This window comes from Mirounga leonina, unplaced genomic scaffold (genome assembly GCF_011800145.1).
Source record: "Mirounga leonina isolate KUSES-001 unplaced genomic scaffold, KU_Mleo_1.0 Mir_98, whole genome shotgun sequence".
Taxonomy (NCBI): domain Eukaryota; kingdom Metazoa; phylum Chordata; class Mammalia; order Carnivora; family Phocidae; genus Mirounga; species Mirounga leonina.
Window position 1 is genome coordinate 3471259 of NW_023270921.1, and position 26585 is coordinate 3497843.

The 26585-nt window shown below is 39.4% G+C and overlaps 1 protein-coding gene and 1 pseudogene across 3 annotated transcripts in view; one reads left to right on the forward strand and one right to left on the reverse strand.

Moving 5' to 3' along the window:
• LOC118006655 (ADP-ribosylation factor-like protein 15) overlaps positions 1-26585 on the reverse strand; it is a 401185-nt gene that overhangs the window by 152171 nt on the left and 222429 nt on the right. The gene's annotated exons all lie outside the window — the stretch shown is intronic.
• On the forward strand, positions 7240-10042 carry LOC118006654 (annotated as a pseudogene). Its single transcript, XR_004678146.1, has 2 exons — positions 7240-9171; positions 9387-10042. The product of XR_004678146.1 is annotated as an SUMO-activating enzyme subunit 2-like (transcript).

Below are 26585 nucleotides of genomic sequence, written 5' to 3' on the forward strand. Positions count from 1 at the left end.
TAGCAGTCATGTCCCATATCCTTCCACCCTGTCCCCAGCCCTAGGCAACCAATAATTTATATTCTGTCTCTCTGGATTTTCCTGTTCCGGACATTTCATTTAAATGAGGGTTGCTGGAGTGGTGGGGGGTGGGAAGGATGGGGTGGCTGGGTGATGGACATTGGGGAGAGTACGTGCTATGGTGAGCGCTGTGAATTGTGTAAGACTGATGAATCACAGACCTGTACCTCTGAAACAAATAATACATTATATGTTAAAGAAGAAGAAGAAACAAATAATACATTATATGTTAAAGAAGAAGGAGGAGGAGGAGGAGGAGGAAGAGAAGAAGAAGATAGTAGGAAGGGAAAAATGAAGGGGGGGAAATCGGAGGGGGAGATGAACCTTGAGAGACTATGGACTCTGAGAAACAAACTGAGGGTTTTCGAAGGGATTCAGGTGGGGGGATGGATTAGCCTGGTAATGGGTATTAAGGAGGGCACGTATTGAATCATGGAACACTACATCAAAAACTAATGATGTAATGTATGGTGACTAACATATTAAAATAAAATTAAAAAAAAATAAATGATATCCTAGAATATGTGGCCTTTGGTAACAGGCTTCCTTCACTCAGCATCATGTTTTCAAGGTTGTCTACGTTGTAGGATATATCAGTACTCATTCCTTTTCATTGCCAAATACTATTCTGTTGTATGGATATACACACTTGCTTTTGTGCATCCAGTTTCTTCCACAATTAGTGGCTTCGTCCTGCTCTCTGCCTGTCAAGTTCCTACTTACTCACCCCTCAAAGCCCATGGCTGAGATGACTTCCCCAATTCCCATGGCCCTCCGTTTAAGCATTATTATTGTACTTTTCACACTGTATTATAATAATCCATGTGTACCTCCCCTTCCCCAAGCACTAGTGAACTCTGGCCTCCCTAGGCACAGGGAGAGAACTTTGCTCATTTTTGGGTTCGTAGGACCTGCAGAGTTTGATCAACAATAACTACTGAACAAACATTTTTTGAATTAGTGAATGAGTAGATTCTTCGTATATTCATCCAGTTTACACTTATTACACAAAAGAAGTAGGTAATAGTGTGGAAACAGTATATACTAATACAGTGTTATTATGACCCCAAACATGAGTTGAGATAGGATTTCTGCATTTCAAAACTTGATGGCCTAGGACAAGTTGCTTAACCATTCCAAATCCCATCTGAAACTTGAGGGTGATGATATCACACTCATTCAGTTATTGACTCTGTATTACGTTTATAAAGAATTTAACCCAATGGCGGTAGCCATTACCAATAACAAAGCCCATGAACAGAGGGGTGGGGGAGGGAAAAGGGACCTTGAAGAACATCTGGTTCAAATCCCTCATTTTACAAATGAAGGAACAGACAAATGAAGAGATGAGGGGAGATTCTAGAGACCACCTGGCCTCTTGAGGAAGGAGTGTGATGTGACAGAATGACCCCACAGTGCACAGTACCACATGCACCCGATGTTGACTCCTGGCTCCGCCTCTTACTAGTTAAATGTCCTTGGGCAAATTACTAAATGTTCTCAACTCCAGTGTCCTCTGAGTATAAGAGGACAATACATACCTAAGCTTACAGAATTTTGAGAATTAAATGAGAAACGGCTTCTGGAGGCTTTTGCTGATGATGATGGTGAAGAGCACACAACTGAATGATGCAATGACAAATTAATAAACTGGCAGACAAAGTTCTGGAAAGAAGGAATGTTAAGTCTCACAAAAAAGAAGCTAGAAATCATTTTAAAAGGGAGATTACATTTTAGGAAAAGTGGTTTACAGTCAGCCTTAAGTTGGAACAGTACCTTTTAAACAACCTTGGATAAAATAATGTGGGGTCTTTAGGAATAAAAGATGTTTATGAAACTAAAAATTATTGTTCATCTTGCCCTCTCTTCTAACTGGCCTGCGTTTAAACTTCCCAGTATTTTCTTCCTGATATTCCTGGAGCAGATCCTAAGGAAACAAATGTTCCCTCTGAAGCCTCTAAAAGACTATCAACATAGTTTTCCTTCAAAAATGAACACCTTAAGGTTGGCAACAAACTTCAAGGTGAGGAAGCAGGTGTTAACACAGAACTATGCCATTGTGTAAAAAGAACATTCTATTCCCATCATGTTCTCCTTCTGGTGTGTTTGGTTATTTACTAAACAGGGGCTCAACCCTCATAATTAATGAACTAGTAGCATATTCAAATTGTAATGGCCCTGACAGACAGAAGTTGTAGGTCAACATCTAAAGCACAGACAGTCTCTAAATCCCTATAACTGGATAATATATGAAGATGTCAGGAAACTCTAAAGATTACACAGTGGTATTTTACCTCCCTCTCTTCTTATGCACTGGTTCCCTTAGTTCTATCCAAGATCGATTCTCAAAAAGTTCCCTTAAACCTTTCTTTTCATTCAGATTTTAGCTTGGCGGGTTTACATGGATAATTTGTTAATTAAACAAGCATTTATTGAACTCTACACTGGGCAGCCTTCTGGCTGATGCAGCAAAAAAATGGATGCCCTTCTCTTGAGGAACTTATATTCTCATCAGTTGGGATAAGGAATAAACAAATGATTATGTAATGTGTGAGAAGGTGCTATGAAGAAAAAAATAAAATGATAAAAGAGTAAAGAGTGATTGAGGGCAGAGGCATCAGGGAAGGCTTCTTTAAGAAGGTGACAGCTGAAAAAAAAAAAAAAAAGAAGGTGACAGCTGAGAAAATTCCTCAAGGAAGTGGGGGAAGGAGCCATGGGGATATCTGAGCAGAGGGAATGGCAGGTGCAAAAGCTGTGAGCTGAGATTCTACTTACCAGGTTCAAGGAAGAGGAGGAGGACAGTGTGGCTAGAGTTGATGGAGCAAAAGGGGAAAAGCTAGAAGATGAAGCCAGGGAAGTGGGGAGTCCAGATCATACAGTACTGCTGCTTTTAGCATGAAGAGCCATGGACAGTTTTGAGGTTATCATGTGACTTAACCTTTGAAAGCTTCCTCAGGTTACTGGAGAAAACAGAGGGTAGAAGAGCAAGGGGGTGGCGGGGTGGGAGAGTTGGCAGGGGAGATCAGGTAGAAGGTCAGAGACCATAACTATTGCACATGAGAAATGCTGGTGGTAGCAGTGGTGGTGGTGAGATGTGACTAGGTTCTAAACACGTTTTGAAAAAATAATTTTAATAAAACTCCTTTATGTTCATCACAACACATTCCTCTTTAAACCCAGTCCAAAGCCCACCTCCTCAAGAAAAGGCATTATATAACTCTGTCATCTCCTAGCCACTCATACAATCCCTCTCCTCTTCCTTTATCTATACTGGTAGTTGCTTCTTTTTACTTACACAGAATAAAGGTCACCATTGTCTCAGCCTAATGGAAACATAGGGATCATTAAGTTGCCAAATGACACAACATGGCTACTTCCTAAGAAATGACAGTGGAGCAGGCTTAAAGGCTGATAGATCTAGAAAACTTAGAGGAACTGGGGCACCTGGCTAGCTCAGTCGGTGGAGAAAGTGACTCTTGATCTCAGGGTTGTAAGTTGGAGCCCCATGTTGGGTGTAGAGAGTACTTAAAAATCAAAAAAGAAAAAAAAAATCTAAAACAAAAACATAAAACAAACTTAGAGGAACGAATTCCTGTTTGTTCAGGCCCTCCCTTCTGAAACCATCTCCTCACTGTGAGGTGAGAGATAACCCTGGGCATGCTGTAAGCTCAGTTCAAACTGATCTTGTGGGTCCTCCAGTGTTTCTCAAATTTTGCATTCAACATAGTGCATGGGCTTTAATTTTCAACTGAGAACTTAACCCATTATATTTAGATAATGGTGTGAACTTCTCATTTATTTCATTACTAGGTTAGAAGACCACAATATACTGGCATTACAGCAATTATGAAAAAACAGATACAGAAAACATTCCATTTTCTCTGGATAAATGTAAAATGTGAGAAAACACACAGAAGGTTCTAGAAAGATATATACAACAGTCTCAGTAGTCACCTCTAGGGAATGAGGTAGGAAGTAGCATGTAAAAGCAGGGTAATTAAAGGAGACTTGGCTTTATAGTAATGTGTCACATACTATTGAGAATTATTGTCTCATTGTATAGTTAATTTTTTAAAGGATCCATGTTAGTTATTTGGCACCTTCGGCATTACTGAATTAGATGGTAGTTATTAATGTGTGAAAAAAAGGTTCATGGAAAATTAATACTTGTATTTCATATTCTACTTCTAACCAAATATTGGAAGTAACTAAAAAAGTTCTTTTTCAAGCTTATATTTTAAGCAAAGAAACATACTTCAATTCATGAGAAGAATACTGGCTCTGCTCACATTCTGGACCTTTGATAATGATGAAAACACATTCTTTAAAAAAACATTCGATAACCTTTATCAGGTTGCATACCCTCTCATCAGGTTCTATACAGGAAGAAAATCTGGCTAAAAGCTTGAGTTAATGGAGTACAGAAGTTGGGCCGAGGAATGAAAAAATGGGGATGATAAGGGCAAGTGGCTGACTCAGTCGGTAGAACATGTGACTCTTGATTTCAGGGTCGTGAGTTCAAGCCCCACGTTGGGTGTAGAGTTTACTTTAAAAAAAATAAATAAATAAGGAAAAAAAGAAAAAGAAAATGGGGATAATAGTAAAACCAGGTTCCTAACCAGGAAGGCCGTAAGAAATCGCAAGGATATAAAACAGCCACTGAAGGATACAAATTTGAGCAGTAGCTAAAGGTAGAGAAATCCAGGCCTTGTACAGTCGTGGTTTCTAGGAGTCCACAGTTTCTAGAAGGTTGCCTGTTATCTTCTTTTCTGTTTAAATTCCCAGTTATGCAATCTTATTTCCTTAGCTCTTCACAGTAGAATCACTTTATCACTTCCAAAAGAAATTTCATCCTACACGAGGCAGAGGACGTTAGGACAGAGAAACAACTAAACAATAATCCCGTACAAGGCAGGGCATGATCATGAGGATGCAGCACTTGGCACGTCCAGCTGACTTACGCAGTGAGGCACTAGGGACCAGCTACAAGTCAGAGAGCCTGTGGGGAGACAGGCTGCTATTTCCTAGAAACTACGAAGAGCATGCAGGGCTTTTTCACTGCGTGGCTCAGCTGTGCCGGGCAACTCCTAGCAGACCTGCAGGTGCCAATGAGCTTCTGTGGCCCGGGCTTGCCTGTGATCGCCGTGGCCACGCTCATTCTGCCCTCCGGACAGGCCCGCTGGCAGCCGACCTAAGGCCGCACGCCCGAAGCTGGAATTCGTAGCTCTGCGCGAGGTGCGGCTTTCTCACACGGGACGACAGCAAGCGAGGCGGCCGCAGACCCTCACGCCTCCCACGCCCACGGCGGCCGAGGCGCGCTGACACGCGGGGCACGCTCCCAGTTCAACCACAGGAGCTCGTGTCACTCGAGACTGTCGAAGCGAATTAGTAGAACTCACCATTTTGTCACCCAAAGGGTTTGCCTGCTACTTCTTGTTTTTATCTCAATTAATTTTGTGTCTGCCGGACTAACACGAATTACCACTTCCATGTCTTGCACTTTTGATTTAAAAATAAAGCTAATTTGGGAGGTGTTTAAAGCTTTATTAATATTTATACGGCCATTAGCGGTGGCGATGAGGTTAGCAAGCTTCTTTTTAAAATTAGAAATTCTCCTTCCAATATGGCCTCTTGGCCCCAACTCCGACCACATCATTTTTAACATTTTTCTTAGGGCACAAAGCAGAATTTCACTGAAGGTCATAGGAAAGTTGGTTTTGGTTTTCCCACCATTTATCTTGCCCATTCTGCTCAGTGAGTCAGATTCGCAAAATACATTTCTTTCTCTGATTTCCTTCAGAAATCCAGAGGCAGCTCTTCTCCCCACAGAAGCGCAGGGGTGCCGGGTAACAGCCAAGCACTACTCTGCACCAGCTGTTTCGCGCCCCCTCCAGGCTGAAAGTAGACTGGGCAAGCGAAAAAAGAAGGGCCCCAGTACTCCAACCCGATACTGAAACACTGACGAAGGGATCATTCCCCAACAGAAAGGATACAAAGGGTGTGACCCATTCCAAATGTGGCCTATGACTCCGTATACTCGGCTGCCAGTTCCGTGACCTCCAAAACAAACAAACAAACAAACAAAACCAATGCTTTTAGCATTTTAGGGCAACAGCAGAAAACTCAGCAGGAGATGTGACCATCTACTGGGAGTAACAAGTGCTGCCCAAGAATTACAACGGGACAGATAAAAGTAATTGGACTGTGTTGAGAGAAACAAACTTTGAGGAAAAGCCAGCACTGCAGCAGTTTTATAAGGGTATGAAGCTATACGGCACCTTTCTTCAATTCTTATCCCAACTCTTCCACTTCCTAGACGTGTGATCTCAGGCCCGGGATCTGGGCACTCTGTCTTAACTTCCTCATTTGGAGAGTGGGGATAATATGACCACTGCCCATGGAAGTTTCGTGAGTACCGAAGAGTTAATGGAAGAGAACATTCAGCACGGTGCCAACACCCATTCAGTGCATCCTAAACACTTGCTGAATGGTAACGTTTGGACAAGCGAAGTCAAACATTAAAGTGAGTAGCAAATAAGAGACAATCCACCTTAAAATGACAGTACCTGTAAGCTATTTCTACAGACAACTATAGAACTAAACAAAATGGAGAAGTGCAGTTTGAAACACAGGAGTTTTAATGGTTTTCTCTCCTGCTTAAAAAAGGAGCAGGGGAGGTACACCTGGGTGGCTCAGTCCATTCCGGGGTCATGATCTTGGGGTTGCGGGATCTAGTCCTTTGGTGGGCTCTGAGCTCAGGGGGGAGTCTGCTGGAGATTCTCTCTCTTCTTCTGCCCCTCCCCCTGCTCATGCTCTCTCTCTCAAATAAGTCTTAAAAAAGGAGGGTATTTCAAGGGTAACTAAAACTACTTGATCTCTAAGGGCGACGTGGCTACTGTGTTTAATAATAACTGATTTGCCAATAATGCACATGTGTTAACCTGACATCTTCCAAGTATTGCTCAGAGCAGTGTTGGCCAGTAAGGTAGCCACTGGCTATACCCGGCTACTGAGCATGTGAAATGTGGCTGGTCCAAACTGGACTGTGCTGTGAGCGCAAAAACACATTGCATATCACAGTGCATGTCATTTTGCAAAGACTTCGAAAATGTAACATCTCATTAAGAATTGTTAACACTGGGCACCTCCGCCTCCGCCGCGGCTCGTGGTCGTCCCGCCATGGCACTGTCGCGGGGACTGCCCCGGGAGCTGGCCGAGGCCGTGGCCAGGGGCCGGGTGCTGGTGGTGGGTGCCGCCGGGTGGCATCAGCTGCGAGCTCCTCAAGAACCTTGTGTTCACCGGCTTCTCCCACATCGACCTGATTGATCTGGATACTATCGATGTGAGCAACCTCAACAGGCAGTTTTTGTTTCAAAAGAAACATGTTGGAAGATCAAAGGCCCAGGTTGCCAAAGAAAGTGTACTGCAGTTTTACCCAAAAGCTAATATCATAGCCTACCATGACAGCATCATGAACCCTGACTATAATGTGGAATTTTTTCGACAATTTATATTGGTTTTGAATGCTTTAGATAACAGAGCTGCCCGCAACCATGTTAATAGGATGTGTCTGGCAGCTGATGTTCCTCTTATTGAGAGTGGAACTGCTGGTTACCTTGGGCAAGTAACTACCATCAAAAAGGGTGTAACTGAGTGTTATGAATGTCATCCCAAACCTACCCAGAGAACTTTCCCTGGCTGTACAATTCGTAACACCCCTTCTGAACCTATTCATTGCTTCGTTTGGGCAAAGTATTTGTTCAACCAGTTGTTTGGGGAAGAAGATGCTGATCAAGAAGTATCCCCTGACAGAGCTGACCCTGAAGCTTCCTGGGAACCAATGGAAGCTGAAGCCAGAGCCAGAGCATCTAACGAAGATGGTGACATTAAACGTATTTCCACTAAGGAATGGGCTAAATCAACTGGGTATGATCCGGTTAAACTTTTTACGAAGCTTTTTAAAGATGATATCCGGTATCTGTTGACAATGGACAAACTGTGGCGGAAAAGGAAACCTCCGGTTCCGTTGGACTGGGCTGAAGTACAAAGTCAAGGAGAAGAAACCAATGCAACAGATTAACAAAATGAACTGCAGTTAGGTCTGAAAGACCAGCAAGTTCTAGATGTAAAGAGCTATGCATGTCTTTTTTCAAAGAGCATTGAGACTTTGAGAGTTCATTTAGCAGAAAAAGGGGATGGAGCTGAGCTCATATGGGACAAGGATGACCCATCTGCAGTGGATTTTGTCACCTCTGCTGCGAACCTCAGGATGCATATTTTCAGTATGAATATGAAGAGCAGATTTGATATAAAATCAATGGCAGGGAACATTATTCCTGCTATCGCTACTACTAATGCAGTGATTGCTGGGTTAATAGTATTGGAAGGATTGAAGATTTTATCAGGAAAAATAGACCAGTGTAGAACAATTTTTTTGAATAAACAACCAAACCCAAGAAAGAAGCTTCTTGTGCCTTGTGCACTGGATCGTCCTAACCCTAATTGTTACGTATGTGCCAGCAAGCCAGAGGTGACTGTTCGGCTGAATGTCCACAGAGTGACTGTTCTCACATTACAGGATAAGATAGTGAAAGAAAAATTTGCTATGGTAGCACCAGATGTCCAAATTGAAGATGGGAAAGGAACAATCCTAATATCTTCAGAAGAGGGAGAGACAGAAGCTAATAATCACAAAAAGCTGTCAGAATTTGGAATTAGAAATGGCAGCCGGCTTCAAGCAGATGACTTCCTTCAGGACCACACTTTATTGATCAACATCCTTCATAGTGAGAACCTAGGGAAGGATGTTGAATTTGAAGTTGTTGGTGATGCCCCAGAAAAAGAGAGGCCCAAACAAGCTGAAGATGCTGCCAAAAGCATAACCAATGGCAGTGACGATGGAGCTCAGCCTTCCACATCACTGCACAAGAGCAAGATGATGTGTTCATAGTTGATTCAGATGAAGAAGGTCCTTCAAATAATGCTGACATCAGTGAAGAAGAGAGAAGTCGCAAGAGGAAATTAGATGAGAAAGAGAATGTCAGTGCAAAGAGGTCCCGCACAGAACAGACGGAAGAGCTTGATGATGTTATAGCATTAGATTGAACAGAAATGCTTTTTTTTTTTTTAAAGATTTTATTTATTTATTTGACAGAGAGAGACACTGCGAAAGAGGGAACACAAGCAGAAGGAGTGGGAGAGGGAGAAGCAGGCCTCCCGTGGAGCAGGGAGCCCGATGTGGGACTCGATCCCAGGACCCTGGGATCATGACCTGAGCTGAAGGTAGACACTTAACCATCTGAGCCACCCAGGCACCCCGAACAGAAATGCTTCTAAACAGAACCCTCTTACTGGGCAGAACCAGGTTATTTGTTATGTTCTTTGTTCCAAAGGGAAAAAATTGACACCAGTGACTTGAAGATGATTCTGCTCCCTTTGAAAGCAAGCATTCATTTTGCTAGAACAATTAGAAACACTGCGGTATGCTGTATTGAAAGTAGGAATATAGTTTTAAAGCCCTTTGAACAAAGTGTGTGCATAACCAGTCATGAGATGAAACAACACGATGCATGTTGCCTTTTTAATGTAAATACCCTTAGGTATCATTTAACAGTTTTAAAATATTGTCGTTTCGTAAAGTTGATACCTGGTTATAAATATTATGCCTTTATTTTTGGTTAGAAGAAGAATTATTTTTAGCCTAGATCTAACCATTTTCATACTCTTAACTGACTGAAACAGATTCAAAGAAGTATCAAGTGCTATGCATTGAAATGTGTTTTTAAATGTTAACTGGCACTATGTATATTAATGTAAAACAATGTTAATTTACTCAAGTTTTTAGCTTGTACTGCCTGGTATGTCTGTGTAAGAAGCCAGTTTTTGTCTATTGTTACGGTTTCAGGTTATTTATATTTGATGTTTTGTAGAACTCAAATACGACTATACTGTACTTATGGACCAAATAAATGGCATCTGCATAAAAAAAAAAGAATTGTTAACACTGATTACTTGCAGAAATTATAATGTTTGGAAGTACTGAGCTAACTAAAATGGAATACTAAAATGTCACCTATTCTCTTTTATTTATTTTAATGTGGCTACTAGAAAATTTAAACTACTTATATGACTCACATTTGTGGTCCACATCTATTTTTGGACCATGCTGGCTTAGATCAAGAAAAAGAAGCCATGCTGTTCTTGTTATTACAACTTCTAACCATCAGTTATTGAGTACTTATTCTGCTACATGTTTTAAAACATTATTTCTAAATATCACAATAGCTCTGTGTAATAAACTGTTTCCTCTCTTTTTATGGATGAGGAGAAGGTTTCAGAGCGTATACTGCCTCAAATCACAAAGCTAGTAGTGTTCAGAGCAGGAATGAATCCACATCTCTCTGATTCCAAAGCCTGGGAGCTCTCTCCTGTACCAGAGGATGTGTGGAATTAGAGGCACATCAGGGGAAAGGGGGCCTTCCAGGAGCAAAAGGGAGCCCAGCCCTTCCCCAGCAGGGCACCTTGCAGGATGTGTAAACCCTCTAGTCTTATAAGTGCACAGACTTTCAGAGAGTTTAGAGACAACTTGGGTAGAGCTTTATCTCCCAGGAACAGAGCCACTCTTGGTTCCATTTTACCTAAGCAGAAGCCTCCATACGTTAACAGAAAAATTAGGAAAAGAATTCACAGGCAACACAGCGCACACTTTAAAAGTAAATTTTAAAGTGGAAAATATGCACAAAGACGTTATTTGTCATGTCATCATAAAAAATTCAATAGGGGGCTAATTAAAAAGTGATAATTTTGATACCTAGTTAACAGGAGAGAATGCTTAGATGTTACAGGACATAAAAATTGGAATATGGCATCATGCACACCCTTTATTATAACTCTGTTAAAGGACCTCTATGTATGTGAAAAACTGACTGGAACACTTTCATTGATAATAGCTTCCTATTAGGGCAATTCTCAAATGGTGGAGAGGCAGTTTTATCCCCAGGGGACAGGTGGCAAATTGGGAGGTGTTTTCAGTTTTTCAGTTTTCAAAGCTCAGGGGGTGCTACAGGTCTGCCTCTAAACACCCTACAATATCCAAGATGACCCCCCAAAGAACGGCTTCTCCAGCCACAAATGTCAATAGCGCAGAGACTGTAAAATCCCGTGTTAGGATAATGGGATTATAAATTTGTTTCTATTCTACTTTCCATATTTTTATAATGTTTTGTTTTACAATATAAATGCAAAAAATTACTGAAAAAGAGTAGCACAGAAACGAAACCATAATCGCCAACAGAGATGGTTATGATAAACATGGGTGATGGTTACGGGATGTTGAAGTCAGATCTACTAAAGATATTCCTTTTAAATATTTTAGATTTACTGAAAACTACAACCAAAAAGAATGTATGTAAATTACTTATAGATTAAAATTTGATCACGTTTGCTCAATCACTACTTGCAGTCGGAATGATTGATTCAACATCTAACAGGAAATTGGCACTCTTTCCTCTGTTGGGATAGCATTTGCTAAACATCAAAATATTTTTCTCACTCCTCTGAGGAAATAGTATTTCATGGGTGTTATTGTTACTAAGATTTGAAAATATATGCTATTTACACTGCATTTTAGGAAGAGATGAGAAGAGAGATTTTTCCTGACAATTTTCTCCGGTATTTGCATCACTGCAGTGAAAAATAGAAGCATAAAACGTACACTTGTGTAACAGCTGTTTAAAAAGTACGTGTTACTTGTGAACTAAACTACGTGTACTAACAGATGATCTGATTAGAGATTTCACAAAAGTAGGGATATACGTCTTGCTTGCAGGCATGAGAGAGTGCATCTGCAAGCTGTTTATGTACTCACCTTTTTCCTAGTTCATTTACATCAAAATGGAGATTTTAAAATAAAAAGCTACCACGTTAATACCTATTTAAATACATTTACTGATGCTAGGAAGGTCTAATCACGGTGTATCCAATGTTTATGCCACAGCATTTGACCACAGAAAACTCAAGTGTTTTTACTTAATATGCAGAGCAATGGACAATTCAGTGTTTTCCTGGAGCAATAACCACGGCCTCTGTCATCTCCAGCAAACTGCACATGGTCTGCCCTACGGTAGAAGTAAGTACTACGTGAATAAATGAACATTTATAAAATCACTCCCTGTGCCAGCCAGGGTTGTGTCAGATCTTCTCACAGAAGTCACCCATACTTTAGTTCCCTTTCTGAAGTGTCCCTCATACAGTCACCACCAAAACTCACCTCTATGCCCTCAGAGCAGGTGCCACGTACCACCACCGTAGTACTTAGTCATTCGCGGGTGACTTTTATATCTATGTCTTCCCCTAAAGTGTAAGGGCCATGTCTTGACACTGGTCTCTGATGTTATCGTCAATACAGGCCTAGAGGATAAGGAAACGATGGCTCCGAGAACTTGCCTACCATCCCCCCAGTTAAAGAGCAGTAGACTTAAGACCTGAACCAAGGACATCTCACTCCATACTATCTTCTTGCCATTTTATCAAACTCTAGCGAAAACAAGAGCAGAGGTAGACTCTGCGAAGAGAAATTTATGAAGTAAAACAAAATAAGAAGGTTTAGATGTTCAGGATCTAGAGATCAGATGCAACTAGTGGATTCTATGGCATTGACACTGACACTGAGAAACAGAAAATACAATTCAATAAAATGATACAGACAATTCCACGTACGTCCAAAATAGTCTCTAGAAAGTCAATTCTTCCCCACATTTAAGGAAAATCAGCCATTCCCATTTGGGCCATTCTAAGTGAACTTCATGAGGAGACAGATTATGTCTTTTGTCTGTTTCTGTATCTCGAATTCATAACTTGTTGGAAGAATGAATGACTACACAACATTGGTCCCAGTTCTATAGAGTGACTTGAACAGGTAGGCCAGGTAAGATAAATCCTATAATAGGCAGCAAACTGTCAGACGAGGGCATTAGCCTAAACAAAGCAGACAAGAGATCCTGAGGTATATTTATCTTAATTGCAATTTCCCAAGGACAAAAGATGGAAATGTTTATCAGGACCGTGCCAGCTCATTGTTACGACATCCTGGACAGGCTCTTCTTAAGGCTGATGTGTTAATACTGATACTGCTGGAGACAGTAATTAGTTAAATGGGGTCCTGGAGCTACACCCCCTGGTTTCTAGCTCCGCTCTGCCACTTCCTAGCTGTGTGACTTCAGGTAACTTACCACCCTCATCTGTAAAGGCAGGCCAGTAATGGTGCTCACCTCATCTTTTTGTTAAATTAAATGCAAGCCAAGTAAAGCAGTCAGAACACTACCTAGCACAATATACAGTCTTAATACATATTTGCTATAATTACTATTGTTGTTGTCATGGTTGTTTCCAAAATGCTGTATTAATATATAATTTATTTTAAAGAATCATGGGCTTCTGTGAGATAACATGACATTCACAAAATTACTGAAAGTAAAAAAAAAAAAAAATTAAGTTCTCTGAGTTTGGATGAATCTAGTAATTTGGGAAATTTCTATTAATTCAGAATTAATCAGGAAAAGCCAAAAATAGATGGGGGTAGTAATAACAATAGTAATAGTAATTCTCCCTCTAAAAACATAATTGTATGATTACATACGTATATGTGTGTTAAAAAAACTATCTGTAATATACCAATAAACGTTTTAATCATAAAAAATGATTGGCAGCTTGTAGAAGATAGAGCTTGAACATTTCAAATTTGCAAACAAGAATTGCAAATCATTCACAGAAGATTCCAAGTTGACAAGTGAGCTCAGGCAGGGTAAATAACAGTTACAGTTTAGTCTCAATCAGATTTGTTTCTTTTCAAATGCATACTCTGTTTTCAAAACCAGACCCAAGCTGCAGCGCTCAAAGTGAGAAACCTGGAAATCTTATGGGCCTCTGCGCTTGTTTGGTGCGCCAGCATTCAGAACCTCGTGCTGAACTGTGCAGGGGAAAGTGGCAGCTGATGAGAAGAGCTACACATTGCCTACGGTAATATTAAAGAGATCCCCCTCCAAGAATGCCCCTGACCCCTCTCATCTTTGCCAGGGCATTTGAACGGACTCTGAGCCAGTTTTCGTCCTAATACTATAGGTTGCAGGATACATCTTTTTATTTATTTTTATTTTATTATCTTCTTTTTGATTTTTTTAGGACACATCTTTTTAAAGCATACTGCAGACGCGATAGGCTGGCTAGGAGCAGTCTGGTCACTAGCACAACGGTTCCCCATCATCAGTTCTACCATCTGTGCTCTGAGTTCTCGCCACACATGGGCTTAAACAGACTTTGAACTGGCCAAGGTCACTGCGCAGCCAGCCTCCACAGATGGGGACAGTGTGAAAAACCTAATTGCAGCTGTGGACAAACACAAACAAGGACACACATGGTTGACAACACTCCTGTCTAGACATGATAGTGGCTCAGTGTCACCGAGTACAAAAAACAAGGACATGGTTTCAAGGTAACTATCTCTCAGGGATAGTTACAATCATTAAGGAAATGCTATTGTCATGAGGTCTAAATTTCTCCACAGTGATTTTTAAGTATCAATAAAAAGCGATAATAGAGAAGCAGTATTTCCTATCATACATACATTTTCTCCAGAAAATTTCTCTATAGAATTTCTCCGGAAAAGAATGCCTTTCTTCAGCAAAAAAGATAGGGCTTGGCAATCAGTACAGCTCCATAACTCACGTGAAGAAAAGTCACAAATGTCACCAGCACTTAGCATAAAAGATACTGAGGTAATGAATGAAATAAAAGCATCCTCTTTTCTCTTATTTATTTCATCCCGTATCGGGATTTCTGTTTCGCACTTGTTTTCTAAAATGAATTACTTCATCAGAAATGTTACTCACGGTGGCTTTGACGACATTTATTGGGTACAAATACCTTCCATTCCATGCTCCCAAGAAACTCAGCAAAATGGAATCACACACTGAAGTTGGTATCCTAGATTTTCCCCCTTGAAATGCAGAGCGCCCCAGAGAATTTGGATTGTCAGTGTCTTTTCTAGATACTCAAGTCTGGTCACTTAGGTTTAATGCCAAACTGGATGTGCGTTACTTTTTGAAAAGTTGTTAAATTTAAAATAAGTTATCAAGCCAGTGCTATTTCAAAAGACTGTTGATAAAAAAGAACCTTTAACTGTAACCATCCTGAACAGACAGTTGATTATAGAAAGACATGTCAGTGCACATATGGCAGCCGGGTAAATTATGCACATCTGGATTACTTTTGGCAAGAAACACAGCTAAGTGTCTAAAGCCAAGTTTAGCAATCTGTCACTAACAATATGTACATTTATTTTAAAATGTCAAGGGCTCAAAGTCATATTTTCTATTTCTTCATAAACTTTCCAGCTCTTCGTAAGACAGCAAACAGGTGACAAAATGCATTGCCCAAACTGCCAAAGGCTGTATAAATAAGGGGTAATTTTGAACTTCTCACCACATATACGAGAAGACTTAAACACTGAAGGAAACTCCCGTGTTGGTGTGATGTACTAAATCTAAAGCTCAAGTAAAAGTGTTAACATTTTACTTCAGAAGATGGCTGAAAAATGCTTTCATATAAAAATATGGCAACCCCTACATGGAATCAACAATGTCACATCCTGGGTAAAGCAAACGGGAATAGTCTGATGGTGTCAGTATAAGTATATATAAGTAGATGAAAGGAAAAGACCAACGACTCTGTGATCCTCCCAGATTAAATTTCCTTTTTCCTACTGCCAATTACTGACATCATTTAAACCCTAAAGAAACATTTTTCCACCTTCTTGTCCCCCTTGATTAAAAGAAAAGCCAAGAGACATGAAGGTGGCTCAAACTAGCAGGAACAAGAAACCTTACAACTGGCTGGCTGAATATCAGCCAGGTGGGAATGTAGCACTCACTGCCTGTAAGCACAGAACTCATCTCGACTCCTGGGCCTCTCACGAGTTACTCTAACATTCCAGCTTCTTAAGAGCTTCAGTAGGAATGCCAAGATACATCCCGGAGACTGGGTGGGGCCTCATCATTCCAGGTGTTGCCTTCCAGTCTCCTTTGCTCTGGCAGCAGAGAAAAACCAGAGTGGAACTATTTTATTCCTAAGGTGCTAATTTGAATATTCACACCATGTCAGCCTCTCTTCCAGCTCACTAATTTGGCAATTTTACTGTTGATTAGGATCTTTACTACATGCCCAATCTCCATGTGAAAAAAAAAAAATCCTATGTCTGTAAATTGTATAAATATTGGTATTCAGACACCAGGTCGACTGCTCACAATCTGAGCCTCATCTATGGACTGAGGATGATGACGGCACCTACCTCACTGTGTGGTTGTGAAATGTTTGCTAAGATCATTATTATTCCTTTTCTCCTCCTTAACATGACGGACTAGGAGTAACACAGTTCATAAACCACAGATTGCCCAAAAAGTGCTGTGAATTCAACAAAGTTTAAAAACAACTGAGAAGAAGGGGAGAATAAAAAAGAAAGTAAGGATCAAAATAGGAAATGACATTCTGTCAACTTCTAATTTGTATTTACTTTTGTAAAGTTTGATGCATAAGAGCACTGAAATCTGTATGAGCTTAAATGTCCTTCCCCAACCAGACAGATAAGACAAATTGCTATGGTGTTAAGGCACAAGTTTTCAGAGCTGTTAGTTTCTACCACTCACCAATTCAAGGGGATTTTAATTTAATGGTCTTAGAGGTACAGAGTAAAATATACCTGTTTTCTTCTTCATTGTGATCTTCTCTATTTGACTGTATAGCTTTATTTTAAAATTATGCCTGGTACAATAACTCTCAAATGAAAGTTATGTATAAGCAGATAAAAGGTAAAAAGAATTTTAAATTAACCTGAGTCCATTTGCCCATATTCACCATCCAATGTCCCAATGGTAGCAATCCTCACAAAGTCTCCATGTTTTTAGTCTCTTATTCCTTACATCCCTGGGGGTTTTTGTCCTCGTGGGACACAAAAGGTCTAGAAACAGAAATTCAGCGCATCAGAGAAGTGGAACTTTAAGTACCAGAAGATTCCAAGATCTACCAAGCTGAAGAGAAACACTGACAAAAACCCAATGCAAACCTGACAGAATGATTCTTAGCACTGAAAACAGAAGGACAAGAAAAGCCATGGCTTGCCAAACTACCTTTTTGCTTTAAATAATTCAAGTCTTCTGGCCCAGAGAAGCTCTTAATTTAGATGGCAAAAATCAATATTGGCTCATGATCTTTGCCAAGTTAGGGAGAATAAATACAAGGAATTCTTCCAACCCTAGGATTCTGTTACTGTCACCAGCCAAATAAGGAACTTGAAGAAACTGATGTGTTCTTCCCCAAACAGACATGAAGCTTCTTCATATGGACTTATATGAAGTTTTAGCTAACACTGTTTTTTTTAAAATATAGTTGGCATAAAATGTTACATTAGTTTAAGGTGTACAACAAAGCGATCCCACAAATCTATACATTATGCTATGCTCATCAGAAGTATAGCTACCATCTATCACCATATAATGTTATTCTAATGCCAGTGACTATATTCCCTATGCTGTATCTTTTATCGCCATGACTTACTCCTTCCATAACTAGAAGCCTGTATCTCCCACTCCCCTCCACCCATTTTTGTCCATCCTCCCCCCACCTCTCCTGGCAACCCTCAGTTTGTCCTCTGTATTTATGGGTCTGTCTCTGCTTTTTATTTTTATAGACTGAATGTATAAGAGAAATCACACTATTTGTCTCTTTGACTTATTTCACTTATCATAATAATCCATCCATGTTCACAAATGGCAAGATCTCATTCTTTTTAATATTCCAGTGTATGTGTGTGTACACAGACACCTCATCTTCTTTATCCCTTCATCTATCAATGGACACTTGGGTTGCTTCCATAACTTGGTTACTGTAAATAATACTGCAATAAACAGAGGGGTGCATATGTTTTTTCAAATTTAATACTATTTTTCTGGAGTCTTCTATAATGGTCATTTAAGATCTTATTCACAAGACAGCCAAAATCAAAAACAAAAAACAGAAGTTAAAACAAAACAGTGCTTCAGTTAAATATATAAATATATTTACTTTTAAAGAAACTACAATATATTTTATGTGTGGCTTTAAAGCCATAATTATTTAGCCTTGTATTTAAATTATAAGCTTAAGGCCAGGTAAAAATTTCATTACCATATACAATGTGGTAAAATGAAACCTATGGCCCCAGGTAAGAGTATGAGATCTAGAATCAGACAGCCATGGATTTCTATACTGACTTTGCAGTCTGTCTTTTAATATATTAGCTTTCTGATATCTATCCACAAAAAATAATGTATCTGGATAAGTATATGTAGCACTTACACACAGACCACTTCATGGGTATGAGGATTAAATGAACACCTAACATAGTCCCTGGCAGATACTCAATAGCAAAGTAAGAAATTAGGGTGGTATATAAGGTAATGGGATAAAAAGTTACTGATGCAGTTCATAAAATATATTAAGATTAAAGGTTTTGTGGTAAGATAGAATTAAACCATACTGAAAAAAAAAATCTTGTAAAAATCATCTTCCTGAGGCCAAAACGTTACATTTTTAGTTGACATCTTTGTTAAAAGGTAGTAAGTTCTAGTATATCCTCGAGGTATATAACTGCAACACTTAAGAGATGAAACTGAATGAACTAATAAAATTCTTAATGTTAATTGGGTCCACTGTAGGGTGGTCTTTTGTAAATTCTCCAGACTATGAACAAAAACATCCACGGAGGCAGACATCACCTACTACTCTGCTCACGAAGAGGCCAACCATTGGGCCACGTCCGTGCCATGTAATACATGTCCTGGCAAGACTTCCACTCAGCACAATCTCCCTTGCTCTTACGGGTGTTTCAAAGTAATCCCAAAGATAATTTGGTTATGCTTCATCATGAAAAATACAGACTCAATAGGGAGAAATAAACTTCTCTTAATTTATCGTCAATTCCTGGAAGCAATCTCATTCTTGATCTCCTAAAGCACTTTTCTTTTGACTGCTGTGGATTCAGTGACCCCTTACACTTGGCTTTCTATGATGTGTGCATTTGCCTCACCTCTTTGATGATGTTTTAATCACTTTTCTATCTCCCTAGCTGCTCAATAAATATTTTAATGAATCAAAAAAAATTTTACCGTCAATTCATTTCTTTGAGCTCTTCAAATGCTGGACTTCTTTTGAGTGGAATGCCAAGCCCGGTTTGAGAAACTGGGCTGTTTAAGGAGGTCTGCTGCTGGAAGAAAGAATGTGGTAGGACTATCTTCAAACAACACAGAACATGTGGCTGCAAAAAAGCAACTTAAAAATTGCCCAAAGAGAAATTCACCCTGATAGACAGTTCATTGAGCTTTTCAAAGGTCCATCACTGTTGAGAGCCCAGAGTGGTAGCTGTGGACTCCATGGAAGAATTCCTCAGAAAAAACATCCTCAGAAACCGAGTCCATGTAGACTCACCGCAAAGCAACCCACCTTTCAAACAACAAGGCATAAAGTACTAAAAAGGTCTGAACGAATTTAGTGTCCTATGTTAGACATTCTGTGGGGAAAACGCACTGTTCCAAGGGAAAAAATGTTCAAACTTTTACACTAAGTGTTTCTGTGGGGTTCTCATTACTTAATTAACATGCATAAATAAAGACTTGGGTCTATAAAAAAACAACTGATAAAACCATTAGACTTAATAGTGTGTAAGTACCTTCAGACTTATCCAGCATTCTGTTTTAAATTGTCAACCTCGATCAACGTAAGCTGTCTTCTGTTACTTGACAAAGTTTTGAGGTTTTTACCCCACGGCAAGGGGGCGGGGGGAGACTGTGTAGAGGGGGCCTATCATGACCTCAGATTTTTAACTACATTTCAAAGAATACTTTACAATGCATTTGTGAACATTTTGGTGGATTCTGGAATCTGAGAAACCATTCCTTTCAAAAGATGTAATTAATAAAGCATTATGGGAAAAACACATGACTTTCTTGAATTATGTGTCTTTCTTGAATTATGTTAATTTGATTACAATGAATCTAAATTCTAAACTAATTATTTCTTTCAAACAATAGAATTTACCATATTTAAAAGGCCTGCCCACATAATATTCTTTTGAATTTAATTTTATTTGTCCATTATTTATATGCCCTCTTAAGGTTAATATTATGAGGGGAGAAGAAAAAAAAGCAAACACAGTGAGTTATTCCTCATGCCCAAATTGTTGATTTTTTTTCTCTTGATGCTGAACCCAATTTGCTCCTAAGCATGAATGTGTCACATTCAACTCAAAATCCTCAAAACAGCTTTTGCTTAGGATATATACAGTGCTCACTCTATAGGCTGATTTGAGTAACAGTAACATTTACAAAATAGGAGGAACCAGGCAGAAGTGGCTGCACCCCCTCTATGTAACTCACTGCCAATGCAGTAAGAAAAACTTGAACATATACAGATCCTTCAAATCACCAAACGACATATGCTAAGAGCTCAATAACTCTCCTTCAGGAATGAGTTTTATTTTAAACTTCTATTTAAACTTCTATTTAGGTATACAGCTGACCCTTGAACAATACAGATTTGAAGTGTATAGGTCCATTTGTACATGGATTATTTTTGATAAAAACAGTGAAGTACTGTAAATGTATTTCCTCGTATGATTTTCTTAATAACATCTTCTTTTCCCTAGCTTACTTTATTGTAAGAAGCAGTATATAAAAATATGTGCATTAATCAAATGTTGATGTTATTGGGAAGGCTTCTAGTCAACAGTAGGCTATTAAGTGTTTGGGGGAATCAAAAGTTATAAGCAGATTCTCAACAACAGGGGAGTGGGGGCTTCTAACCACTGGGTAGTTCAAGGGTCAACTGTCCAGAAGAAAGCATTACTAGTACCCCATAAATTAGTTTTAAGACCACTGGCCCATTGAAATATTCAATCCCTCCCTTCCTCACATGAGTAGGTAAAACAAGCTTCCTCCAAAATTACTGATCTCCCTAAGACTGGTAAAACGACTGTACTCTCTAAAATAAGGCTGGGTGCACATTTCCTAAACAATTAGGATGAGCATCATTTTCAACTACCAAAAATTCTTTGCTAAATGTAAAATATTAAGTCATAAGAAGAATGATTATATGTAAGCTCACTATCAGAGTGAACCCTGATATCAGCATGAAAATCAGCTTAACATAATTTTAAACTGTTATTGTAATTAAGTGCTACTGTAAATTAAACTGACAAAGGAACAAGTGATTTTTAAATGAATTGCTTTCAATACCTTATTTAATATAAAAGATCAGTAGTTTATGGATTTCATTAAAATATCAAACTTAGTGCTTTTAATAAAGTAAATGAAAAGATGAACAGCAAGCGATATTTCAAAAATTCACAATTCTACATTATAATTTATATAAACATGTAAAATGATCAGGATAAAGTCAGATGCTAGAATATTCATGTACAAATTAATGCCTATATTATAGTATTATTTTTAGTTCCTGGAAATAAGTTGGCTTTTTGTCATCTCATCACTTCGCTATGATTTCACTCGATAATTATGCATTGAAGTTTGTTACTCAAAGCATCCATTGTTGAACAGAACCAAAACCATCCAACCCAATAACCACAGAATAAAGCACTGAAAGAAAATCAAATATAACCATGGATCTTAAAAGGAAACCAAGCAACAAGCAAATAGGTGCCAACATTAAGTGCTAATGCAAAATTCTACTGCCTGACAAGTGTTCTTTTCACTTGCAAACCTACAAAATAACACTTTCTGAAACTCATTTTGAATATCCCCTTCCTTTTATTTTTAAATGTAGGAAAATCATAAAATGTTGATGAGGGAGGAAAAAAAATTTAAATCTCTTCTAGATTTCTAAATGAATTAGAACAACTGTGGGAAACTGGGCAAAGGGTATAGGCAGTGTTGTAAACTGTTAAAACACCAAAAATTCTAAGTGAAATCCATTTTAAGACATTGATTTATTTAAACCTTTGAGAAGCAACCTTCCTAGGAGCAACGAACAGGGCCTTGAATCAGGTACACTGGAATCACAACGTACTTCCCAGAAGGTATGCTCGTTTTCAATAAAATACAAGATACAGAAATTCTATAGTTGGGACAGGTTTAGGCACTCTTTACAACAGTACTATTCCTGAAGATTAAACATTTTTAAATATTTCGGAAAAGCAAGGTGGAAGGTTGAGAGGACCAGTGAAGGGAACAAAAGCCATGGGTACCAAACACATAATTCATTCAGGGCTGCTGGTTACAAGGGGCAGTCTACTCGTGAGGTGCTTAAGTTAAGCTTTTCATTTTTATGCGTAATTCTTCAAAGATGCCTTTGGGGGGGGTGGATAATTTCAGCCTACCAGTGATTTTTTTTAAGTAGGCATTTAGATATGGCTATAAAATTATTTTTGCTTGAATTATGTCCTCACCACCCCCAAGGAAAAAAACTAGAGGCCTGAAAGCTTTGTATTTTTTCCCCTTAACTTCACTTGAGATAGTCACAAAAACATGTTAAAACCAAGTATTGAACTATTAATTTCAAATAAATATTCATGTTTAAATAGTTCAAAATTCATAAAATATAAATATCAAACAGGGAGGAAAAAAAAAAAAAATCCTGAGACGTTTATCCACTGGAGCAAATCAGCTGAGCACTGGCGAAGCACCAGGTCCCTTACATGGCACACTGGAACAGCAAAGATGGAACTCTCTTTTCACTTATTGCAAGAAGATGGTGATGAGAAGCTTTTGAAATTTCAAGTTTATAAGCTGCTCTAGTCGGCTTGGGCTGCCATCACAAATTACCACAGACTAGATGGCTTAAACACAAATTTATTTCTCAGAGTTCTGGGGGAGGAAAAGTCCAAAATCAGGGTGGCACCACGCTCAGTTTCTGCTGAAGGCTGTCTTCCTGGCTTGCAGATGGCTACCTGCTTGCTGTGTCACACAGGGCTGTGGGGAGGGAGCGGGGGAGGGAGATGATCGCTCTTCCTCTTCTTAAAAGGTCACCAATTCTACTGGATTAGCACCCCACCCTTAGCCCCCTTGCTTAATCTTAATTACCTCATAAAATCCCCGTCGCCAAATACAGTCACATTGGCATGAGGGCTTCAACATAGGAATTTTGAGGGAACACAATTCAGTCCCTAGCTTAAGTAAAAAAAAATACAGACCTGATGTCATTTATGAAAAGGTACGTATCATATAAAGTTTTGTGTTTAGTTAGTGGTTCTTTTGTGATTTCCACTTAGTCATGATTTCAAGTTTTTAAACAAAAAAAGGTGGTTAAAAGTATTAAGTCTTATTTGTTTGAAATAACTACTTCTATGGGTGCCCCATTAATGAGCCAGGGAGCAATTAGTTTGCATCACAAATAATCAACTTGAGAAAGAACAAACCAAAATAGTATCTGACAATCATTCTACGTGATGCATTTATGGTTCTGGAGAAGGAAGACATGATCCCCTCAACGGGTCTCAATTTTCCAGGACTTCTTAGTGTGAGCATCTCTGCTCCTGTGTGTGATTCTAATATTGAAAGCTGAGTGTTTCTTATTCAAACCGACCCCTGAATGCAAATCAACCACTGCATCTTGTGTACAATGGAAGAAACAGGGAAATGCTTCCATGTTGGATATAAAACCACTGTTACAAAAATCTGAAAAGATTTTCAGAGGAAATTTTGACACTTGAGGATTTTCTTTCAGGTGGACTTTAAAATTTGACCCCCATGAGGAGAGGAACAATATTCACTATATTGCGAAGCTACATTCTTTTGAAAAGACAGGTATGTCTACTCATTTGAAAGGAAAAAAAAAAAAATCCTAAAAAGGGATAAAAATTATATTATGAAGCATCTCTTCTAATTGCAACTGCTGTTCCAGGTTGAGTATACAGGCTTCCACTGATACACTAAAGAAACACCGTCTACTCTTCTCCAAGCCCCCACGGTACTCCTCCTGTCAGCCCTCTGCTTCTGTTGGTCTCTGAACGCATGTGGCTTTTATACATTTAATGGTTTGAGAAGCTTCCTTCTTAGGCCCAATATGTAGAAGGGAAAAAAAATGTCATGTGCAAATACCATCTTTCAAATCTATGCAAATCTAGTCAAACCCTTTCATTAAATAGTATATTAAGAAAATAGGAGTTGCTGAACAATGGGGCATTTAAAAGACCTGGATTCCAAGTAATCTTACCATTTCATTTCTGACTCTGGATGAGTGGTCACCTTTCTTGAAAATAGGGGAAAAGCAAAAGGACCGATGAAGGCCCATATACCTTCAAAACTGCACATGAAAATCTCTGAAGGAAACAAAGGATATTGTGTAAGCCAACGTGGCATGCCTAAAAGTTAGGATTTCACATAGTGCATTTCTTTTTCTCAGTAGTTATGTTTGACAATAAGACTTAATTTATCGAGGAAGAAATAACCATGCTGTCTTTCTCCCGTCAAGAGAACAAATCAAAGAACTGCATTTCACGAGCAATGCCTTCCAATTAAGCAAGGAGGAGGAAAGAGGAAAGAGAAAGCTCGTGTTTTCCACTGGGTGCCACCATGGTGACTTAAACAATTGAGAGTCCTGGAACAAGGGAGAACTCCTAATGCAATTGGAATGGATTCAATGGTACACTTTAATCTTTAAATAATTTTCTTGAATATTCTATGCTATGGGGATTGAGTACTCATTTGACTAACTTATTGTAGGGGTGGTTGTGCAAGAATTAAATGCACTCTGGATGAACACTGACGATGAGATAAATCTGGATATATTTAAATGTGACATAACATATTGCTGCTTCAGGTCAAAAGTTTTTCCACGAGAAAATATCTCCAATTACAGCTTAAAGCAAGGGGAAGATATATTTTCTCAGTATTTAGCAGCTTTTATAAAATCGTTTATAAATATTAACAGGTATATGGTGAACAATGGATCTCTGAGTTGCCAAACTTTCAGCTCAAAAAGTTCCTAATCATTGGTTACAGTTGTAATATCGGACTATCACCACTTAGAACTAGGAGTTCTGCACAATATCTAAGGATTTTTGATACTATTTAATAGGGGAGGGTTTTTTTTCTGTTTCAAAAGGCAACATCAACACTTTAGAAAAGGTGAATTACCCTGATGAGTTGTTCATTATCCAACAAAGATTTATTAACACACGCTACAGTTTAATGCAGTAGAGTGGGGGTTGTGGAAATTAATCATATAGACAACAAGATGACCGAGTGATCTATGTGGGGGTAGTAATCCCCACACTGTCAGTGTTTATCCAATGGCAGGGGGCCATTGGAACCAAGGGGCTGAGTCCCCTAGTCTCTGGGAGGAGTCCCATCTCAGAAGGAATCAGGAAGTCTTCCGGGAGGACCTCTGGAAATTTACCAACCCAGGAGTGAAGGGCACTGCAGGCCCTTAGAATACCCTTGTACCATGAGCCACAGTGAGCACACCTGGCACTCTCAGCTTGTGTGACCAAACCCACAAGAGGTCTATGAGGCCTTTCAGGACATCGTAATACTTGAGAATGGGAGCCGAGTCTCAGACTACAGATGGCTGCTGATAGAGTGACTGGGTGGGGTAAGACTATTCTTGGGCTCATCTAATCTTGGAGATCTGGAGACTCCCAGAGGGGTGGAGGAGTAGGATAGTTTCGGGGCCACCAGAGTGGTGTTGACTTTCTTTGGAAAAGATCCAGGGGCTGTAACTTAAAGTGGTCTCTTTTTTTTTTTTTTTTGAGGAGAAAAGTCCACCAGGAAGTACCACCACCATGTCTACCCTTCCATCTCAATACCACTCGCATCCCCACCTCCCTGGGAGAGACTGTAAGAACACCATTGTTTTTTGCAGGAACCCTGCCTGCATGAGTTGGGGGGAGCCCCGACACTGCCATTTCCCCTAGAGCTCTGTCTGTGGCATTACTGCACTGTAAGCTGAGGGGCAGGGCTGGGTACTCTCTGGAGAACAAAGTGCTAATGCTCAGTAATTCTGCAAACACATGAAGACAACATTGCCTACCTGCCAAGGGTGTGGCACCATGTTCTGGCAAGGAGGACTGCAACTGATTTCACTCATCCAAGCAAATTTTTAGGGTGTAATGGGAGTTGAAAAACATCATCTGCAAAGCTGCTACAAGGACAAACATGATTTGAAAATGATTGGGTGGGAGAGGTCATGTTTATGAACCCTTCGTGAGGCAGTTTTATGGTTCAGATATTATTGATATGGCTAATGTCTGAGTGTATGTATACATAGATTTTAATAAAAACCACCATGAAATTTGAGAAACCACTTCACTGAAATTATAGAACAAATGTATCCTGGAAACTACGCTTGTGGCAAGGCTGAATTCATTCACTTTGGGTGAACGGAGAGGACACTCCTACCTTGTCTACTCACTATAGAATGTGAGAACGGCAGAAAAGAATGGGTTGTTTTAACCCTGTCGTCTTCACACTGCTTGGCAAACTATC